General features: G+C 43.7%; 1 protein-coding gene and 1 long non-coding RNA gene across 2 annotated transcripts in view; one reads left to right on the top strand and one right to left on the bottom strand.

Moving 5' to 3' along the window:
- Positions 1–1624, bottom strand: part of LOC141728247 (uncharacterized) — a 34242-nt gene extending 32618 nt beyond the window's left edge. Inside the window, exon 1 of the long non-coding RNA XR_012579116.1 lies at positions 1345–1624. This is a non-coding gene — a long non-coding RNA (uncharacterized LOC141728247). The remainder of the gene's footprint in view (positions 1–1344) is intronic.
- The window catches only part of REV1 (REV1 DNA directed polymerase), a 55426-nt gene continuing 42786 nt past the window's right edge, over positions 679–13318 (top strand). The window contains exon 1 of the mRNA XM_005486429.4: positions 679–949. The gene's annotated coding sequence lies outside the window, so the exon portion shown is untranslated. The remainder of the gene's footprint in view (positions 950–13318) is intronic.

Here is a 13318-nt window from a genome sequence, read left to right as displayed (position 1 = left end):
TTTGCCAATCTAAAAGATTCTGTGCTTCTGCAATTAAAAATGCAGAATCACATGGGAAGAGCCAGTGGGTGATATTCCTGTATCGAGTGGAACAAGCAGGCCCTTCTCCTGTGGAAGAAAGTCCTTCTACAGCGAGGGTGGCGAGGCCCGAACCTGGCTTAGCTCCAGTTCGTCCAAGAGGCCCCAGCCCGGTCAGGGACGGGGGCAAGCACCGCCACAATCCCACTCGGGCCTTCCCCAGCCGCGTCCTGGCTGTAGGGCGGTCCCCGCGCGCGGCAGCTCCGGGCTGTTCTGGGCAGGGCACTCCCCGGTCCCAGGCACGGCACTCCCCGGGGCCGGCCTTCGGTCCCGACACCGAGTCCCCGCCCGCCCTGCTTGCGGCGCTCCCGTTGGGCCGCCAGGGGGCGCCGCTGCCCCGCGCCCGCCGCAGCCCGCCCGCGCGCCTGGGGAGGCGTGCGAGGTCTCGCGCCGCGCCCCGCCCCGCCCCTCCCCGCCGTCACGTGCGCCGCCGGCGGCGGGCGCCTGTCTCCCTGCGGGCGGGCCGCTAGGGGGCGCCGCGGCCCAGGGGCCCTGCCCGGGCCGGCGCGCGCCGTTTGTTGACCGCGCGGCGGCGGCGGGTTGGTGGCGCGAGACTCTCCCGTGACGCGCTCGCGGGAAGGGAAGGGGTGGGGGTGGAGGAGGGGCCGTGCCGGGGACACCGAGCGAGGTGCGGGGAGAGAGAAGGAGGGAGGGGAGAGAGAGAGAGAGAGAGAGCGGCCGGCGCTGGGGAGGAGGAGGAAGAAGAAGGCGGGCAGGAGGCGACGGTTGCGTGCGTCCCTCCGTCCGTCCGTGCCGGAGGGGGAGCCGCGATGTGAAGCCCCACAGACACCCAACACGCACACGCACGGCCCGGCAGGGCAGGAGGCTGCGGCGGCGCTCCCGGGAATGTGTGTCTGGGACGCGGCAGAAGGTGAGCGGTGGCGGAGCGGGCGCCTTCCCCCCCACGGCGCGGCGGACCCATGGCGGGAGGGACGTGCGGGGGGTGGCTCGGGGACGGGGAGAAGGAAGGCAGGGAGGAAGGGAGGGGAGAGGGGGGCAGACGCGGGGCCCGCAGCCGCTGCCCTGTCTCCCAGCCCCTCCCTGGGCCCGCGGCCTGGGCCTTCCCCGTTCTGTTCCCGGCGCGGGAATGGGGGGAAGGGAAGGCAGAGGGGAACGGCGCGCGGCGTTATGTAACCGGCGCGCGGGGGCCTGGCTGCCCGCGCGGGAGGGCGGAGGGGACGCGGGGACAGAGCCCGTGCGCGCCGCGAGGCGCCGCGGGGGCGCGCCAGGTGTGCGCGTGTCCGGGTCACCCGCCCCTCCCCGCACCTGTGCGTCTGTCTGTCTGTCTGTCTTGTCCGTGCGTCTGTGTGTGTCACATGGGGCCTGCGCTGCAGACACAACACGGGTCCCCCAGGCAGAGGCGGGGAGAGCGGGGCTGTGCCACAGCGTTGTGCCAGCGCGGAGGGGTCACTGCAGGGAAATGGGCTGCAGCGGGAGGAGAGGGGAAGCCCGAGCCCTGGCGCGGCCGTGCCCTCCGGAACGCTCCCCGCGCTGTGGCTGCGCCGATCTGGTCTGCGGTTTCCCGTAGTGTTTGTCACAAGTTGCTTTTGCTGAGCAATAGTGCTGGGTATAACTGGTGTGCCGAGGGGAAGAGGGAGGACCTGTGCTTGATGAGTAAGCCTGTGCTTGCCAACACTGAGGGACTGATGTGTTCACATCTTGACCCCTTCCCCTCTGATTTTGATGCTTTTTGCTCTGCAGTTACCATTGACTTGACCTGTAATAGTGAGCTAAAAGCCCCTGATGGGAAATGGGCTTTAATGGCATGTTAACCTTAAGAAGGAAGAGGAACATAGTATCACCAGCACGTCTGGGTCTTCTGAGTAGAAACTCTGGGTTTTTTGTGCTGTAATATTCCATTATTTCTGATGCTTTAAAATTAAGATCACAGTCTTCAGAATGTCAGGGCTGTGAGTACTTTGCTTCTGTTAATAACTGTCTTAATGAAAAGATGAGTTGATGTTTGTTGTGCATCTTGATCTAAAATCCAGGTCCTACCTCAAATTTGACACCATAATCCAAAGAGGCAAAACCAGGGGGCTTTAATTTTATAATCTGAATTCTTTATTCATTTAGATGCAATTGTTGTTCAAATAGATCTGGCTAGAGCAGTTACCTAATAACCATTAGTTGCAAGAAGTTACAGCTAAAATTTGTTTCCAGAATAGTCCTGTTTTACCAAGGTTTATGACATTTAACACAAATGAAATCCAAGATCAGACAGAAATCCAAATCTCTGACAAATTCCTTGCCATCTTGCCTTCAAGCATGTAGTTATTACCCATTCCCACCATATTGGTCTTTCATTCAGTCCATTTCTTCTGCTGGATAAAGTACCAAATCCCTGTTAGTAAATAATCCCAAGCTGTCACACTGGAGGTCACTGGTAGGACAGTGTTAGTGGAGGAACAGAGCAGACACCTACCTTGTGACTCACTCATGTTTAACTGCTTGAAGAAAAATTTTTTTTTTAAACGGCAAAGTGCTAATAGGAAGACTTCATTAGTATATTTCAAGCCTTAATTGTAAAGTGGTTGTAAAAAGCAATATGTGTTTTTTTCAGTACATTATTTAGTAATGAGCCCTTCAAACCTAGGACCAGTCCATCTTTCTGAATAGTACACACACTCTGGTACAGCCTGTTCTGGTGCAGTGATAGTGTGCTGTAACAGAGTGCCACTTTTCATTAGTTGTTTCTGATCCCTTGACCCATATGACTTCTTGAAAGAATTTTTATGACAAATTTTCAATCTTTCTACCATCCATTTCATTTACTAGAGAGATAAAAAAAAAAGAATTAAATACGGTTTTGAGTAGGTAGAAAAAAATTCATGTGATTACACAGACTTTCTTTTAATAACTCAGGACAAGCAGGAAAAAAATAACTTGCCTGACCCTGCTATGTGCTCTCCTCATTTAATTTGTTAGCTATTATTTATTTCATAGAAAATGGAGGGTTTTTTTAATTCAACATTTTTCTTTTTTAATTAAAGGGGTATATTATCACTGAGATTTCTGTCAGCTCTTAGGAGGTTTGCCTGGTGTATATATAACAAGGAAGCTAAATATCCAAATGTTAAAACCCTTCATCAAGAATATAATGTAGATTCATTTGGTGATAGTCCCACATGTTTACCTAAGCATAGCAAAATGAGGAAAAAATTGGAAACAAGTAGAAATGAGAGTAGCCATGGAATTGCAGAAAAAGTTGGAAGTAAGAGAGCAAGCCTTAAAAATCATGAGGAATTCTTAGACATGTGTCGTACAGTGTACTTGTGGAAGTGTCTTTGTCTAACAGGTATCTGTAGTGCTCTGCCCCAAGAGCAGCTTTTTACTCTGATATGGAAGCCAGACAGCATTTCATTGGGCACACAAATGTTTTTAGGGAAGAGGGCCTGCCGTGTCTGTGATCCCCTCACTCTGTAGTTCACATGGAATATCTGGTTCTCATAAGATAGAAGTCAGAATTAGGAAAGGCTTCTTTCTCAGTGTTCAGCAGAAGAGAGGTGAGTGTGCAGAACAGCCCTGAATTCTGGGCTGGAATGATAACTTCCATTCCTGTGGCTTTTATTTCAAAATTGACTTAAGGACTGCTGCTATTATAGCTAAGGAATCCGTGACCATGAAATTCCCCTAGGAGATAATTTTAGTTTGGTGTACCCATAGCAAGGATTGTATATTCCATATTCTTTGCTTTAAATGCCTAGGCAGACTGTGGTCCCTGAATTTCAGTGTTAGCTCTTGGCTAAAGCTACTCCTTTCCTATCTCAGAGTTTCAGGTTTCCCAGCTGGTATCCTGCTGGAACTGGTGACTTGAAATTCAGTTACTTGCAGAAGTAAAGCTTAGCCATGCTGTGGTTAACTCTTCTGTTGGTTTTGTTTTTCCGTTCCCAGCTCTATATAAATACTTTACTCAAGTCCCAGTGTAATGGAATTCTTGGTTGTAACCTCCTTATTTGGTTTGCCTCAAGTAGTGCACATCTCTTCAGTGTCTTGATTTATGTAAGTAAATAACCCTGGGAAAGAGAAAGGTGGTTTCCCTTAGGAGAAGACACTGCTCAGGTGCCTTGCAGAGTCATTCTTGCAAACACAAGTGAATTGGTTTGAATGCCAAAGCAAGAAGGCATTGAAGAAGAAAGTGCAGAAGCTGTGCAGAGCAGGATCAAGAACTACTCTAAGGTTTTTCCATATTAACGTAGAGATTGGCAATCTTCTGGCAAGGTGTGGTATGTGGTGTATTTTGGCAGAATCCTGGGGACTGTTGATGGTATGTTTTGTTCAGGTTCTAGTTGTCACTGAATGTCCAAAGTGAAATAAAGTTCTGCCCACCATGTGCATGACTTCACCTCTTTGAGCTGGCTCACATCAGGTGTTTGTACAGGGCATGATGAGTTGGCATCATGAACAAATGGTTGTGCTCCACTGAGGTTATTTGGGAAACCTAGGAGCTGTTGCTTTTTAAAGGAAGTAATGGAATTGCTATTAATTTTTACAAACAGGAAAGCCCCTGACCCCATGGCATGTAAGGTAAATGATTAGTGCAGTTTCCCAAGTAGTGTATTTTACCATTCTGTGAAATTCAATGCAACTCCCAGTTGAAGTAAAGAACTAAAATAATTTATATTGAAAAGGTACTGTTCCTGATTTCTGGATTTGCTTGTTGTTTTCAGGAAACATTAGAGCACTCAGCTCTAATACTGCTTTTTCAGTCATAATTCCTTGATTTTCATTCTCTAATTGCATTATTTTGTAAACAGTTCCAGGAATCCTCTTAATAAACCAGTAGTAGGGGAGAGGTAAGGTTGTAATGACTTTTTACTGTAATTTCTGGCTGATTTGAAGTTTTAAGTGTTGCCCCTTCCTGTAACTTCTATATTGATTTTTTACCCAAGTTTTAAAATTGTAGCATTTGTTTGCAATAGGCCATTTTCTGCTCCGTAGCCATTTTGTATTGATGTCTCCACTAAGCAGCAGTGTAACATTGCTGGTTTTATGTCAGAGGTGCTTAAAATACCGACTTAGAACGAGTACAGGCCAAGAACACAATTCAGATTTGAGTTTAAATTAAATGATCTTGAAGAATTAGAGCATTTTTGGTTTTTCCCTGTATTTTTCCTGGAAAATACAGAAACATGGTGCTCTTCTTATTTTTCTCTGAATCTAGAAGGAAACTTGATAACGTGTTGGGTCAGACCAGAAGTTTGTTTTGTTAACAAAAAGCAAACACACTAAAATACTTTCCCTTCGTGTTCTGAGCTTCTGTAGTTTGTTGCCTTAAAAAAAAGAGAATATGTTTTTATTCCATTTATCTGTTGAACAGATCTGGACTTTTAGCATCCTTGGTATCCAGTGTCAGATAATCTTCAAATAAACTAGGCTATAGATTAAAACATATTTCGATTTCTTTTGATCTCTCCACTTGCTAGTTTCATCTGATGCTTCCTAGTCTTGTTGGTCTGAGTTGATGAAAAAAAGTAATATCTGTGGACTAAAGAAAGCTGTAGAAAACTTGAGTAGAAACTTGAAGCTTCAAGGCTAAGTATAGAAGCCTTATGTTGTGAAGATTTGACTTCAAAAAAGATTTTGCAGCTTTGAAACTCTCAAAGGCGATGTCAGAAAAGCATTTGGGAACTTGACTGTGCAGTGTCAGTTGAAATTAGGTAATGTCATTCAAACACTGCTATGAACAGAAGATCTACCTATTTCAACACTGAATCTGTAGTTATCAATGCTTTTGCTGGTGAAGTTGTTGAGTTCTTAGAGTTTTGCTGCCCATACATGGGTAAAGACCTTGGTATCTGACATCATCTACCATTTGCAAAGTAGATGCCTTCTTTCTCATTTTCCCTGAAAATGAGCAAAGTAGATGCCTTCTTTCTCATTTTCCCTGAAAAGCTTGGCAGGATCAACACTTGCTCAGTGATAATATTGGATTGACCATAAAGTGCAACTGCCTTGGGCACATCTCCTAAAAAACCCTCAGTGTCATCATGGAATAGTCAGGGTTGCAAAGAACCGTAAAGGTCATCTGGCTCCAGCTCCCTATCATGTGCAGGGACCCTTTCCACTAGGCGAGGTTGATTACAGCTCCATCCAGCCTGCTCTTGAGGACTTCCAGGGATGGGACATGCACAGTTTTGTGGGTAGCTTGTTTCAGTGCCTGACCACCCTTACAGGAGAGAATTTCCTCCTAATATCTGATTTAAACCTACTCTCAGTTTGAAGCCGTTCCCTCTTTTTCTGTCTCTACCTGTTCTTGTAATATTCTCTCTCCTTTTTTCTTGTATTCTCCCTTCACATACTGGAAGGTCACAATTACATCACCCTGAAGCCTTCTCTTCTCCAGGCTGAATAATCCCAGTTCTCTCAGCTTCTCGTCACAGCAGAGGTTCTCCATCCCTCTGATCATCCTGGTGCCTCTTGTCTGGACTTGTTCCAACAGGTCCATGTCCTTCCTGTGCTGGGACCCGAGCTGGACACAGCACCCCTGGTGGGGTCTCACCAGAGCAGAGCAGAGGGGCAGAATCCCCTTTCTCACCCTGCTGCCCACGCTGCTTTGGATGCAGCCCAGGGTGTGATTGGCTTGCTGGGTCATGTCCAGCCTCTCAGCCACCAGCAGCCCCAAGTCCTTCAGGGCTGCTCTCCATCTGCTCATTCCACAGCTGTATTGATTCCAGAGGTTGCCCCCCACCAGGTGCAGCACCTTGAGCTTGGCCTTGTTAAACCACATGTACCCTCTGATTACACTGCTTGCAGTGCTGGCCCAGAGTGGGGATTTGTTTCTGTGCCATTCACTACTGCCAGAGGGGTCAGTCTGGGTAGCCAGCACTCACACTGGTCAGCAACAAAGATCAGTTTGTTGTGTGTGCACATCCATACTGATACCCATGCACATGGGTGTAGTCGAATACCTAAATTCAGTCAAAAAGATGCAGTCTCTTCTGAAGGATTTACCCATCTCCTGGGCTGAAGTCTGGAGAAGCTGAAAGTTGTATATATCAGGTTTTCACAAGCACAGTTCCTCTGAATTTGATGTTAATAAATTCAGAGCATCCACAGATTCCTTGCTTTGATCACCTCATGAAAATTTTGCAGTTATTTTTGGATAATTACACCTCCACTTACCCACTTTTTCTGCCTTGTTAAGTTTTTCTTTAGCTTTACAAGGATGTTTCAGTTGTGCCTGGAAAGTCTTAGAAAGTCCTTAATCATTCAGCAATAGCAACTCTTCTAATTATTTGGGAGTAGTGATCATGGGTTTTCTTATGCTACCTACTGACTTCTTGGCCCATGCTTTAGCATAGACTGCTTGGGGAAGGCAGGATTTGTGGGACTGGATTGTCATACTGAGTGCGCAAACAAAAAACCTTCTAAACAAGTTCTGTTGATTATTAGGTAAAAAACTAACATCCCAGTCTTCATTTTCACAGAAAAAAGAGACATCATTCTCCATTCTCAAATATTAAAGGTAGCTAAACAGAGGAGATTGGAGGAAGACTATGCAGCTCATAAGCTCATCTTGTTTATTGTTTTGGATGCTCAAGTCCAAGAGAGCATTTCCTTTTGTTGATTTATAGTCCCTTCACTGTGTTGGTATTTAGAGTCCTAATTTCACCAATTAAGTTTCTTATTTTGATTTTACTTAATGGTTTTTATTCAGGATTCTAGGCATTTAGAAGCTGGCATAAAGATGATGAATGTGCCAAGTCCTCTTGGGGTTGAAGCCCCAAAAGAACTTAAGCACAGAAAAGAACTGATGAAGCCAGTTGATGAAGTTTGCTAAATCTTATCATTGTTTTGTGGCACTAAGAACCCTTCTGTGAAAGAAGTGATACTTGAACTAGAAAGTGAATTGAGCTGCCTGGTTACATACAGCAATGAACATTTGTGAAGAAAAGCTTTCATCACTGGAGAACTCTGAAGGGGCTGGGGAGGTCATGACTTAACCAAAAAATGCAGAAATGTTGAAACTGGAGGCCAGTCTTCTGTAAGCAAAAGGAAAAACCAGGTTAAACCACTACTTTTGACAAGCTATAAATGAACTGTAGATGTTACTGAGTGTTATTCCTAGAAGGAAATTGACAGTTGGTTTCAAGTTAAATCTGCCTTCCTATTTTTCAAAGAATTAGCCATCTCAAATGCCATGTATGAAAGCAAAAACGATACCTTGAAAAGAAATTGTTCAAAGCTGGTGTGGATTGTACAGTGATCCTGGTTTCTGGACCTCATGCTCAGGCTTCCTCAAGTTGTGACAAGTAAAACAATTGTCTGTCCCAGACTCCCATGTTAGTTGTAACAAGATATAAAGACTTTTGTCTTGTACAACTCTGGTATAAAGTTGTTACAGTTATCTGCTGTACAGCTGCTTTTCGTATTATTGTGAGGTTTAGCCAGCAAAAGAAATTTATATTTCTTAGTTGTTACTTGTGTGTAAAGTATTTACACACAAGTGTAAATGATTGTACTGATCATGAGAAACTGATCTGAAATAGAGAACATTTTGAGTTGCAAAAATAGTCAGTTTGGAAGCTGGATTAGTTTAGCAAAGAGTTCTCTTTCTGGGGCACTGATTGAACTGGAAGTTCTCAGAGTATCATTTCTTTTCTGTCAACCTCAAATGAAAGTATGCACCAAACACCATTTTAGAATAGTTATCTGCTCATGAGGAGTTTCTTCTGCAGGACTTGGAAGTTTTTCCAAGTTTTAAGTGAGTTGTGTGGATGCCATGGATGCTCATATTTTAGACAAATGGTATTTCTAAATTTCTCATACTGTTTTCTAATATTTTAATTGCCCAAGATTTTGAAGTTTGTTCTTTCCTAATTTACACTCTTATCTTTAATCACAGGACATGGAGATGGTGTTGGGTGTTTTTGTGGATAGCTATTGGTTCAAGTGTCCTTCATCTAATTTCATTTCTCTTTATTTAAAATATCACCAAAGATTGAACTGCAAAACAGAACTTGCTGGTTGGCCCTGTAACATCAGACACTTGCAGTTAGTGCTTATCCTGTGGGGACAATGTGGAGCTGCTTGATTGTAACTGTTTTTTAAAGCCTTTACTGTATGGAAAAGGTAAGGTAGCCTATCCCTTTGGTTTATTGCAGGGGAAAAAGCATAAGCAGCCCTCCTTAGTGAGTAGCCAGCTCATTAGAACTCTGTATCTGCATTGCCATTAGTTATAGTCATGACCCAAAAGTTGGTTTCTAGAAATCACTAAGATAATTTTAAGATCCCATCCATTCCTCTCTTTTTGCCTGTCTGCTTTGGCTTTATCTGGTGCTTTTGTAAGTCACTTCATCTTGCTAAACTTGGGGAAAGCTAAACCCTAGAATTATGTCAATTTTATGTTGATTTAGTGAGCTGAACTGCACATAGTGTGATAGCACCAGTGTGAATGTAGGGGTTGTATGAGCTTGGGAAGAAGGGATAAAGCCTGTTAGGCCAGCAGAGGCTGAAGAGCAGAATCATCCCTTTTGGTAGCAGTCAGCCAACAAGTTGACTCAAACTTCTTATGAAACTTCACCCTGAAACTTTAATTCTCTCCTAGAATAAAATTCAGTTGCTTTGCAATGTAGTAATTAGTAATTTCAGTATAGAATAGTAGTGCTAACCCTGAATTGTCTGAAATCACAGGCGTTTAAGCATATAGTATCTTTAAAAAAGCTTTTGACTCTTTTGTGTAAGTTCTTTTTGCTGGATTCTGGACTTCTTAAATATGTGATAAAAAAATAGTTTTCTACCCTATAGCAGCAGCTCTTTTCCAGAAGACTCAGCCAGGAGTAAGACTCTTGCGCTTAGAAATGTATAAACACGTAAGATAGTTCTTTGCTTAAAGAGCTGGAGGACTAGTGCCAAGCAGAGTGGTGAGTTTGATGTGGGAGGTGGAATGTAGAGGCATGAAACTCAAACAAGCCACAGAATACCCACTTGATGGAAAAAGCTTCTAAGCCCTGCTGAGCTGGGATGAATTCAATCTAGAGTTCAAGGACAAGATTCTGATACTCATTAGCAGTGGCCCGAGACGCCCATATTTCTGCTGGAGTTACACCTTTTATATAGGCTTGTGGCATGTGAATAAGTTAAATAAATCAAGTTCTTTTGCATTAGAGGACAATGGCAGGATGTCTGCTCTGGTCAGAAATGCAGACTAGCTGTTACAGTGTGTTACACTTCCATACAGCTTTCAGTTACCAAAAATTGGATTATCTGGATGGAACTTGTGTGATGCATTTAGACACAACCTTGGCAGGGTCATTTGTTGAGTCACAGTGCTGCCTCATTTTGTCTTTGGAAATAGTTCATATGTTTTCTTGTAGGACAGAACCATAAAGTTTATATTCTGCCAGATTCAAGTTGGCTACTTGAAGAGGTAGCAAAAATACCTCTGCACTGTGTATATGCTTGGCAGAGAGATTGCTGAAATGTATGACAGAAGCAGGGACTAGTACTGCACTGGAATTAAAAGGCTCATGATGATCCATGTTCACTTCTTGCAGAGTCATTGCAGAATACAGATCTGTGCTCCCAACCTTTTTTCCCCATAATACTGTGTTGGTTTTGGTCTGGGTTGGTCCCTTAGCGGCGTTAATGAATTTGTGCAAACGGAGAAAACTGTTCTGAAACAAGTTAGATACTTTAAGAAAGAAATACAAGAAAGATGAACTCTGAAATTGGCTTGTTTGTGATGGCTGTTGGAAGTCCTCTGTCTTGATTTCTACCCACCCGCACCTCCTCTACTTCCCACCTTCAGGTGTTCTTTACTATTTCTCCTACTCATCTCTTCATCATGATTCCTGTAGGGGGAGCATCATACCATCCTTACATTTCTTGTTTCATGAACCAGTGAGCATGTTTAAAATCTTGCTTAACTTTTCCTCTGGTTTAATATATCTTGGGCAAGATATTTCTCATGCTCATTTGTTTCTTAGGTTTCAGCAAGGTAGCTGCAAGAGGTTACCTTCATTTTTAAGGAAAAAAATCACACTGTGAGGAGAAGTCTTAAGCAGAGAGGTTTCTCTTTAGTCCAGAAACCTTGGTTCATCATTCAGTTCCTGGAACTATAAAGGGAGAAACTAGTCTCCCAGGTTTTCTTATTAGCATTAAAAAAATAATCTGTGCCCCTGAAAGGGAAGACTTGAGCCAGAGACATCTTGTAATCACTGAAGTACCATGTTCCTAACCTGGGTGTTCAGAATTTAAGTGGACTGGCTCAAATGGACTGAGTCAAAAATTGCATCTGCTAAGGAAATGGTAAATCACTATCAGATGTTTTAAGTAGGCATTACAGCCTAGCTTCTTTAGTTTTGTAGGCTCTAGAAAGACAACTTCTGAGCAATTGATACATCATGTTTTTAGCACCTTGACCTAAGTAGTTTTGTTTGATTTCTAATTGTAATCAAATTAGGCACGTAACTGTGATTCTGATTTTAATTGGCTTCACTTTCAGACTAGAGATCTTTCTTCCTCACCTTCCAGTATCCTGAATAAAAATGAAACATGTTTCAAGGTTTTAGAAAAGCTTACTCTTATGAAGGCAGTTCTTCAGTTTATCGGGCATTAGATATTTTAGTTAATCAGGATGTTGTTGTATAGGGATCAGAGTTAAGACCTATCAAATCCTGTCTTCTCAGTGGTTGATGTTGTGGTGATTTAGAGTATGCATTTTGTACAGTCTTTGTTTTTTTCAGAGCAAAAGTTTATATTTGTATGAGGTTTTTTCTTTGATACTCTTAGAATCATAGAGCAGCCCAGATTGGAAGTGACCTTAAAGAGTATCTAGTCCAACCTTTAATGGGTAGGGAAGCCTGGTTGAGGTTCTCTGGGGCCCTGTCCAGTTGCAACATGAAAATCTCAAGAGATGAGGACTCTGCTGGGTCCCTGTGTTCCAGTCATTGATTGTTCTCACTCTAAAAGCTTTTCTTCTCCATCAAGATGAAACTTCCTCATGGAGCTTGTATCTGTTGCCACTTGTGCTTTCCATGTGGCTCCTTATGAAAAGAGAGCCTCTGCCATTTTCATAGCTACCCTTTAAGACTTTGTCATCCTTGATTAAGAGGGAGAAAGTAATCATCAGTTAAGATTCTGGTGTCTCTTATGAGCTCATACACTGGTATCTGTTGTATCTAAAAAACCTAGATGACATTTTTATTAATGGCTTTTCTTTTTTCATGAACTTACTCTTTTGTGTTTTTCCAAGAATTTCTTAGCAAGAAGTGATGGATGTGAAACACACTTCAGCAGATGAAAAAATACAGATTTTTCATATGAAAGAAGTCATCAAGCCATTTTTGCTTTTGTCCTTTGCAGGAAAAAAGTCAATTTTGTATCTTAAGTGGTCATCTAGCTCATCTCCTCTCTTTTTCTTCAGTGCTTCTTAAGAGTTCTGTGGTATCTATTAGATGCAATCCTGTCCGGTTATCTCGGCTGTTTGAGGGGCCTGGAAAGGCCCGGAGTGGCCTTGGGGCAGCCCGCGTATCGAAGGACGAGAAGAGGCTTCAGTTCTTCTTTCGGTTTTTATGTTTATTAATTGTTTATCTAAAAGATGTTCTTTCAGCCGAACAGAGATCTGCTCAGCAGTCAGCCATGGGCACACTGTCTGCCCTCCCGGGCAGCCACGTATCTTTATACCCATTGTTACGTGTACAATATTTATCATTTTTCCCCAATACCATCTATTCTTATAACTCGGTGCACTCTCAGTAATAACCAATCCAAGAGTGCCACCATGGCCAAAGAAGATGGAGGAGAAGAGGAAGAAGAAGAAGGACAGGACACACCCCAATTCCTCCATCTTACTCCTCTAAACCCCCCTGTACATAAATCCTAAACCCTGTTTCTCACCCTCTAATTAACTAATCCCTTCACCATTCATCCCGGTGAAGTCCTCCTATCCTCATACAGGTCGTCTCCTGTGTAGGGTCAAAGTGCAGCCACCAGACACTTCTGGCAACATTCCAGGACTCCCGAGCCCCCCAAGGTGGTCTCGGAGGCTCAGCATCTCAGGACTGAGATCTTGAGATCCGACACAATCCAAATCACTAAAAATTAATTTCAGAAGGCCTTATGTCATGGAAACAGGTCTGTGGGTAAGAGATGCAGGTACCTAGAGGGAAAATACAGTCATTTGAGAAGGGCTTACTTTGTTTTGGATGTTGGTGTAGCGCTCATCTCCTTGATAAGTGATTGATCTTCATAATTGCACATACAACAACGTATATGTCAGTTGTGTATCAAATAA

The sequence above is a fragment of the Zonotrichia albicollis genome, chromosome 2 (genome assembly GCF_047830755.1).
Source record: "Zonotrichia albicollis isolate bZonAlb1 chromosome 2, bZonAlb1.hap1, whole genome shotgun sequence".
Classification (NCBI taxonomy): Eukaryota; Metazoa; Chordata; class Aves; order Passeriformes; family Passerellidae; genus Zonotrichia; species Zonotrichia albicollis.
This window is presented reverse-complemented; position numbering and strand designations above follow the sequence as displayed.